Consider the following 9527-nt stretch of genomic DNA (forward strand, 5'->3'; position numbering starts at 1 on the left):
ACTGTACATCTCACGCCGTCAAGGGGGTCGCTGAATATTGAGTCTTGAATGTCTTCACAACAGGATTATTCTGGGTACAGCACATAGAGTTGCAAATGGAAGTGACCCTCTTTTTAAAATGGTCAGGAATCACGAGGAAGTAGGCAAAGTATCATTTCTGTACAAAGCAGCGGAGGAAGCTGCTGAAACACTCGGACTTGACTTCAGTATTAGGGGTGAGCAAAATGCATCAAATCTAATCTATCTCGAGTACTCACTCCTGAAAGCCCGGATTAAGAAAGCACAAGAGAAAAACTTTCGTGAACAGCTCCTAGATAAGAGGATGCACGGTATCTTCCACAGAAATTTGAAGGATCAGTCAGTGTCTTGTGAGCTAACTTTTGCTTTCCTTAAATCGCCCGGATTAAAGTGTGGTACAGAGGGTTTCATTTTTGCATGCCAAGACGGTGTCATTTCCACCTTAACATACCGTCGCCACATTTTGAGCCAAGACATTCCCGATGATAGCTGCAGGGCGTGCCATGCACACCCCGAGCATTTAGCTCACATTCTATCTAGTTATCCAACACACGCGGGAACGACCTACATTCAAAGGCACAATGCGGCACTAAGAGTACTTTATTACCATCTCTGTCACTGCTACGGCATTCACTTTAATATCGCTCCTATAAATGCTCCTAGGGAAATTGAGTCAATTGTTGAGAATGAGAAGTGCCGTATATACTGGAAATTTATATTCTCGATAATTGTTTCTGTTGCTCACTCGTGGCCTGACATGGTTCTTCTTGACTTCGAGAAGCGAACCATGTTCGTTATCGAATTTTCGGCACCAGCTGACAAAAACATCATAGCCAAGGAGAATAAAAAGAAAGAGAGGTATCGAGACCTTATAAGGGAGTTGCAACGATTGTACCCGGAATATTCTGTTAAACTGATCGTCCTTATCATCGGCGCTCTTGGAGGTGCCAAGCTTTCACTTGCTAATAGCCTAAAAAGCATTCCTGCGTGTCAACAATATGCTAGAACACTTGCGGGAAAAATACAGAAGGCTGTTGTCCTTCGGTCGCTCCGTGTTCTTAGGGTCCACGAGGCTTTTGCTAGATCGTCGTATTGATTCCTTTACAGACTGTAACCACCTATCTCACGGTTGTGAGACGTGGTTATGGCTGAAATTTTACCGCGATTTCGCTGGAAGCGGGTGCAATTTTTCAGATTAGCACCCGCTCCCGGCGAAATCCTGCGGTTGTCCTTATGACAAATTTATATATATATATATATATATTTATATAATTCAGAAGTTAAAAAACGGTAAGGCTGCTTTAACAAAAGAGAATTCACAATCACCAAATTACTTTTGTCCATGCTTTCACCTTTAGTTTTAGAAAGTCTATTCACAAAGATAGAGCGCGTGGCGCGAGGTAAAAACAGAAAGTTGAACCACTTGATTAAAAATTCATTTTTTCATGAACATTTATCATTTTAGTTGAAAATTTGGCTCATATTTTACTGAATATGATATCCGCGCGCGTCCGAACGTGCTCGACCAGCGCTGGAGGTCGGAGAGCGGCACGAAAAAACCCACACTTTTGAACTATTGCGAAACAGAAACTTTGTTTTAACCGAATTTTCGGAAGAGATTGTAGCCTTGTGCACCCTAAGACCACGGAGCGACCCAAGGACTACCGCCTTCTGCATTTTTCCCGCAAGTTTTGTGGCATATTTTTGACACGCAGGGATGCTTTTTAAGCCATTAGCGAGTGAAAGCTTGGCACCTCTAAGAGCGCCGATGATAAGGACGATTAGTTTAGCCTGATGGTCAGCCTGATGGACAGTACGCGGGACGCGTACTGTCTTGCCCAGTCTATCTTTACAGCAAGTTGATGCATTCGTCTTTTGGTCTTATGATCAGCCGTTGGTTTTGTTTTACGGTTCGCATCGGCCAAAGCTCTCGCTGCATTATACACACAATAATTGATAGCCCAGAGGTCGGATTCGCCGGAAAAATGTCCACGAAGCTCGTCATCCATCTCAGCCAGATCTTTAGGCTTGAGAGAAATCTTGGTGTTGATGTTTCTCCGGGTCGTAAAGCATCGCTCTTCATCTATTGGAAGCCTGCCCGCGGTTGGTCTTAGTGTCGCCTCTCTTTCTTTGTTGCCGGCTTGTTCTAGCTGTTGTAGAGTAGGCGTTCCGTTTACATAGCCCCTTTTACGGAGTAGTTCAGCATGGTTTCGCAGACGTTGCTGCGAAAAGTGCGATAGCTCAGGGTGTTTCTCGCACCACAGAACATGCAGCCGTGCCATGTAACCCCGTTCACGGGCCACACTCGCATCGTAGCAGTCTAGCAAGTCGTGATTCAGTTGCTTTGTCCACAAAAAGGTCACGAGATCCCGCCGATCCATCGCATTGAATCCATTTTCATTGGCTCGTCAGCTCTAGATTGGTCGGCATTGTTGGCCGACCCATTGTCGGGAGCCCTGCGCGTTCTATTGTTTTTAACCGCAAACCTCTCTCGCAAACAGCGCACCTTTTACGCCTCTGCCAGAAAAGCAACACGAGCTATATAGTCAAAACTGTGGACATATGATCATGACGAGTGTACCAACACAAAAGACAAAAAATTTAAAACTTGAATGTACGTAGCCCGCGAAAATTGAAAAGTCACCTTACTTTTTGAACACACATTCATCTGATTTCAGAGGAAATGGCCCCTCGATAAAAATAGCAAAATACGAACGCTTTGCCTGCCTTCCGTCAAATAATAAAAATGTGGGTTATTCTTTTGTACGCCAGTCGTTCAACTGTTGGTTATACAGTAACGCTTATATATTATTACTGAAGCGAGACATTGCCTATCAAAAAAAAGATAAGAGTAAAATTAACGCAATTGACATGAAATTCTTACGCATAATATGCGGGAAAACTCTGATGGACAAAGTAAGTAACGAGATCATTCTCAAAGTATGTGGTGCAGAAGAGATGCTAGTAGACACATGGGAAAGAAATCGGTTAAGATGGTTCAGGCATGTTGAGAGAGTGCGAAATGAACAACTAATGAAACAAGTGTATCAAGGTGAAGTAAATGGCAGCGTGTCCAGAGGCAGGCCGCGAAAAGAATGGTTAGAATGTGTGAAGGATACCTTAGTTAGAAGAGACTTAAGAAGTCACAGAAATACGAGAGTTTGCATGACAAAATGCATGGACGTTAAAGAAGCTAGAGAAGTATGCCAGGACAGAAAAGTATAACGGCAAATAGTTAATAAAAAGAGTGTCAGTAGAGAGAAGGGTGTCTGAAACAAAAGACCTTGGATACCAATAGACCCAAGTGGGGAACCTCACATGACGACTTTGTGAGGATCTTCACTTGGGGTGATTGCGAGAGAAATTGATCAGCAAATTGGATCGAAACAGCATTGTGGAACGAACATGTTATTTAAATAAATAACACGAGAATTCTCGATCAATCTAAAAAAATTTAAATCCCTTCCTCATATTCACCTCAGATGTCCGGGGTTCGATCCCTGAGCCGGTACCTCTAGAAATTTTTCAATATACCTTACTGAGGTTCTGGTGGTTCGGAACCCACCTTAAGCTGTATGTCCCCCCATCGTGTACTTGACTGCAACCCAATCCGTCGATGATGAGGTAAAAACCAGGCTTTGTCCAATATATCTGTCCAGACTGCTCTCATCAGATCACTTGATTGCATTATAAAAATGCGTCCGTGACTGATGATATATACCGGGACAGCCCCGTGCAAAATGATCAAATAAAAATCCAACTCTAACCAAAAATGCCTTCGACATGTTGGGCAGTGTAAGCCTGTGATAACGTTTCAACACAGAAATGTTTTTTAAGAGCCTCGGTGGCTTAAAGAGCCTCGGTGGCTCAGTTGGTTAGACACTCGGACTTCACCTCAGAGGTCCGAGGTTCGATCCCTGAGCCGGTACCTCTGGAAATTTTTCAATGTACCGTTACCGAGGTTCTGGTGGTTCGGAACCCACCTTAAGTTGTAGGTCCCCCCATCGTGTACTTGACTGCAACCCAGTCCGTCAATGATGGGGTATAACAAGGCTTTGTCCAATATCTCTGGGCAGACTGCTCTCATCAGATCACTTGAATGCATTATAAAAATGCGTCAGTGACTGATGATATATACCGGGACAGCCCCGTGCAAAAATTATTAAATAAAAAATCCATCTCTAACCAAAAATGCCTTCGACATGTGGGGCAGTATAAGCCTGTGACAACATTTCAACACTGAAATGTTTTTTACAATATTAATAATAATAATAATAATAATATAGCACACGAGCCTCGGTGGCTCAGTTGGTTAGACACTCGGACTTCACCTCAGAGGTCCGGGGTTCGATCCCTGAGCCGGTCTCTCTAGAAATTTTTCAATGTACCTTACCGAGGTTCTGGTGGTTCGGAACCCACCTTCAGCTGTAGGTCCCCCCATCGTGTACTTGACTGCAACCCAGTCCATCAATGATGGGGTAAAAAACCAGGCTTTGTCCAATATGTCTGGGCAGACTGCACTCATCAGATCACTTGATTGCATTGTAAAAATGCGTCCGTGACTGATGATATATACCGGGACAGCCCCGTGCAAAATGATCAAATAAAAAGCCAACTCTAACCAAAAATTCCTTCGACATATTGGGCAGTAAAAGCCTGTTATAACATTTCATCACAGAAATGTTTTTTAATATAGCACATAAATTAAGTCTCATACTTTCATATAACAATTTGAGCCAAATTGGAGTTTACTGAAACTACTAACAATGAAATTTGAAAATATATACATTATCAGCACAGAGAAAATATTGTTTGTAAAATTTGATATTAAAATATTTATTTTTACGATAAGATAGCGAACCATGATAGAACGTCTCTTTTTAAGAATTACCATTGTGAATAATAAACTGTGAAGTTACTAAGATTTTTAGAATATAATAATAAATTATTAAATAATTGTAGTTATACTAAAATATAGTTTCCATAATACCTAGAAAAGACTACAATGTATAAAACATAATAGAAAAGACATTCTTCATTTGCCCCGGTCTCCGAGGCAGCAGAACGAAAAGTTTTTCCTGTAATAAAACAAATGAGACTTGTGAATTTAATAATAAAGTACATTCAAGTGTTTTTGTTCTCACTGCACCTTCCTATTGATAACGCTTTTAGTATTTAATTTGTAAATATCACTTTTCCTAACTTAAATTTGTTATCGAAAATCTTTCCAAATCTAAATGTCAATTATTAAGTTTGAAGTATATTTATATAATTAATATGGAAAAAGTATTTCGTGGTATCGCTGTGGCAGTTAATACTGTCTCCTTGACTATATCCTAGATTGTCATCGAACTCTTTTAAAAATAAATATTATAATGCTGAATTTATGAATAATTGTTTCTCCGCGTAAAAGATACGTCATAATGGAATATTATTTCAAATTCATAACATGTATTATTGGAAAGCATACATTTTTAAGGTCAAGTATGGAGAAATAAGGGTTCTATTTCTTAGTGTTGTAAATAATTATAATTATAGAGGAACTCAGGGGAAAAAGAAGGGAGTATAATAATAGAAGTGGGGTGCACACTGCACACGTTTTGCTGGAAGCGCTTAACTTTTTCCTTTCCAGTTTTCATAGGGCCATCATAGAAGGAACATTACATTCTCGGTGACGTGTTCTTTATGTACCATTTTGATTAAAAAATTAGAACTGTTTAGAAGAAAAAGGATATCCAATTAATTATAATTTGTGTAAAAACGGTTAATTTTTAATTTTTTAACGACTTACCTATTTTTTTTAGAAGAAATTGTAAACAAATGAATACAAGCTGGAGGTCAAATAAATATGCATAATTGATATTTATCATTAACAAAAAATGTGAAATAAAAGTGAAAAGGTGGTTTTATTACGAGGGTAGTGGAGTGTAGCGTAGATGTTGAATTCGTCTCTGGTGACGTTTATTTGTAACTAAATATGAGGCATCAACGAGGTAGAAAATCAATCTTTTACGTGGAACCGGTAAATGAGTCTTCAAATCTTAGCAGTGTAATAAAGGTAATAAGTTCATTAAATTATTTATTAGTTAGGCTTATAACAATCGTATAAAAATTGAGATATAAGATAATTTTTAGGGATATAGGTAATTTTTCAAATTGCAGGCAAACTTGAAGTACCAGTAATATAACATTAAATTCGAAACTCTTACTTCTTTTCATTTAATAAATACTTATTATGATCCTCTACAAAATTTAACTTCGTTTTTTCTTAATTTATGTTCCTATTGACTTAAATTGAATATAAGAACACCCCAAACGTCATATAGCGTTCGGTGTCCCAACCTCACTTTGTACAAGGAGATACGGATTTTCTCCTTCGTTTTAACAGTTAGTCTAAAAAGCGTCTAATGTCTCAAGTTTGTAAACTTCAGAGGAACAAAACTTTAATTTTTGCAAATTTTTCAAGCCAAACAAATGATATGGTATAAACCTTATAGTCTGTCCCTCGATTTTTGCCGTTTTAATCGTCATTGGCGTGAGTCATTTTTTCTAGTGAAATATTTGTAGTTACAGTTGAGTAATAAACACAGAATTATAAGTGTGTCCGTGAACACAACATTCTATAAAATTTAATTTAAAACATAAACATATTTTTTGCAAATCTGATAATAAAACTCAAAAGTACATTTTGACAACAAAATCGTCATCAGAGATATTTCTTAAAAAACAGTTTCGGAGTAAAAAAAATACAAACCATTTTTTTACCTTCTCAGCAGGTTTTTATTTAATTATCAGGCATTTTTTTATGATTAGAATGTATTGCTGTTTTTATAAATATTAAAAAAGGATAAACTTCATTGTTTTCGTGTCGTAATTTGTGTAATGCAGTGATAGATACCACGTGTATCTAGGTATGCGCGAGGATCAGGTGGCTGGTTTGTTTATTATTTCTTAACCTCCGTTTGCTGATAGAGATCAAACGTCTTAATGAAAAGTAAAATTTCTCTTAGACTATCTTTTTTTAAAAGTAATTTTACATATTACTCAGATTCGAAGAAATATCGTATATGTTACAGGCTGTATAATAAAAAATTATGTAGAGAATTTGAAATCTCTACAGTGAACAATATAGGTCGGTAGATTTACTATTTTATCGAAAAGATGATGTATTCTGTTCTGGACTTCTAATTTAATACGTTACCTTACTTGTGTTTGTTAAAATTATCTACAATATGTGGTTAAATATTTACTTCTTCCTAATTTGAATGCGTTACAGCTTTTAAACGTTTTAAAGGCTCGCGCTCTTTTTCAATAAACTCCTAACCTTAAATCCGCTTTCTATATTTAATGTACGAATTTAATTATTATTCCTTATTTTCAGAAATGCCCTTTTGGATTTAAAATTTTAGAATGTGATACAATAAACTTTGGTTGCTAAATATGAAATTTCTAATGATAATGTGATTGCCACTTTAGGTTGGGCTGGCCATAATTAATTTTCGAAAAGTAGGACATAAGGCTTTGAAAAATGAGTGCAAAGTAGGACAAAAATTTATTTAAAAAAAACGGTAAAGTAGGGCAGAAAAGTTTGAAAAAAGAGTACGAAGTAGGAAAAAATAGTTGGAAACCAGGAAAAAGTATAAGGCATAGTAGAATACAAATGATTACGAATAAAAAATAGATTTGTCAAATTAACTGCTATTTTATTAAATTTTATCCACGCTTAACATCGTATGTTTTTATTTTTGAACTCTGATGCGTTCTAAACAATATCACAAATGCACACACATATATTTTTCGTATAGTTGGAATGTTTAGTAATATTTTATCTTGTAAATTAACGAAGACATCGTTAGATGGTTTTGAATGATAAAATTTAGTGAAAAAAGGTCCAAAAGTTAATTGAATAATAGAAAGTTATGATTTGAAAAATCCGGACAGAAACCTGGACAAAGTAAAAAATTTTGTAGGACAACTCACATAAGCCCTAAAATGAGGACATGTCCGGGAAAATCCGAACGGATAGTTACCCTACTTTAGGAAGTAAAGTTTGTTTGCAATTTGACAATTACCCATACATAAAAAAATAATTTGATATAAGTTTTCAATTTTAATCATTTTTATTTGATGTAAAGATTTCTAATAATTAGAAGTTGCGAATAATATTATGCATGTCTGTTGCATACGCTTTTCCGCTTTCAAGCTAAAATTAGATTAATTTCCCTTGTAGTAATTATTTGTTATTAGGCGAACCAATTTACCCCGAGCTCTGATAAATTGGCGTTAAAATTACGCCCCTATAGGAATACCGGTCTTAATTACATATCCATGAAAGATTCTGCTGCATAGATAGTATCGCGATTGTGGGGTGGCAGGTGAAACTTGAAGGTAAATTGTGATAAAAATCATTCTTTTCGTGTTCTTATTATAAGATTCGAGATACTCCTAGAGATTTGAGACGTAATATTTTAACTTTTTTCACTTTCATATTAGTACCTGACTTATATCATTGATAATCATTTGAATTAACATATTTTTTGAGTGATGCAATAGGAAATAAATAAAGATCTTTGCAAATCCCAATTTTTCAGGAAGCAAGTGATTCTACTTTCACGCTTCTGGTATTTAAAATTTGCAACCAGAAGTGAGTCCTTGTCTCTAGCTTCATCCTGCGACTGTTTTACTATCACATAAAACCTTATCATCAGATTGCAATGGTGGCAGCTATGCTTAATGTTGCTTACGTACATAAATCATAAAACAATTTATTATGCTCTGATTTTCGTTTATTCCTCTAAGCTTTTAACCTCATGAATAATCTTCTTATGATATAAGAAAATATTATTGATTGATAAGTTACTTTTTAGTTACTATTTTTAAAGGTTATCGTTAACGTTATATCATCAAAGAATAACTAGTTACTGTTATCAACATCGTTTCAAAATGTAACTTTTTCTTATTTATTTATGAAAAATAACTATCTTTACTATTTTTCGTTATATGTATTTATATACTTATGTATGCGTCAATACATTTTATTCTTTTTACAATAATATTTTTCAATTACACTATTCAAATTCTGGCAGCACTTTCAGTGACCAAACGCAGCTAAAGAATATTTCTTGTCAGCCATTTTGTCAGTCATTTTGATAAACACAAACTACTTTAGATGAATCAAATTTTTGTTCACAAATTCGCGACACATCTACTACATTATATTATTGTAAGTTTAAATCTGTGCAATACATAAATTAAGTATAGACCAGGCATTAGGATGAATAATTCAGGAAAAGTTCCGAAAAGTTCTACTGAATATTTAATGGACCTACTTAGAAATCATAATAAGATTTCTCAGTCCCTCGAGGTTTTAAAACGCAACGATAAGATATGAATTATATTATTTATTGTATATATATATATATATATATACCAGGTGTATACATATGAAACCGGTATTTTTTCAAGAAAAAAACACATTTATTTCAAGAGAATGATAACAAATATTTTAT

General features: G+C 35.9%; 1 protein-coding gene across 1 annotated transcript in view; it reads left to right on the forward strand.

Moving 5' to 3' along the window:
* Positions 1-9527, forward strand: part of LOC117180473 (piggyBac transposable element-derived protein 3-like) — a 38394-nt gene that overhangs the window by 18123 nt on the left and 10744 nt on the right. The window lies entirely within an intron of this gene.

Source organism: Belonocnema kinseyi, chromosome 9, assembly GCF_010883055.1.
Source record: "Belonocnema kinseyi isolate 2016_QV_RU_SX_M_011 chromosome 9, B_treatae_v1, whole genome shotgun sequence".
NCBI lineage: Eukaryota > Metazoa > Arthropoda > Insecta > Hymenoptera > Cynipidae > Belonocnema > Belonocnema kinseyi.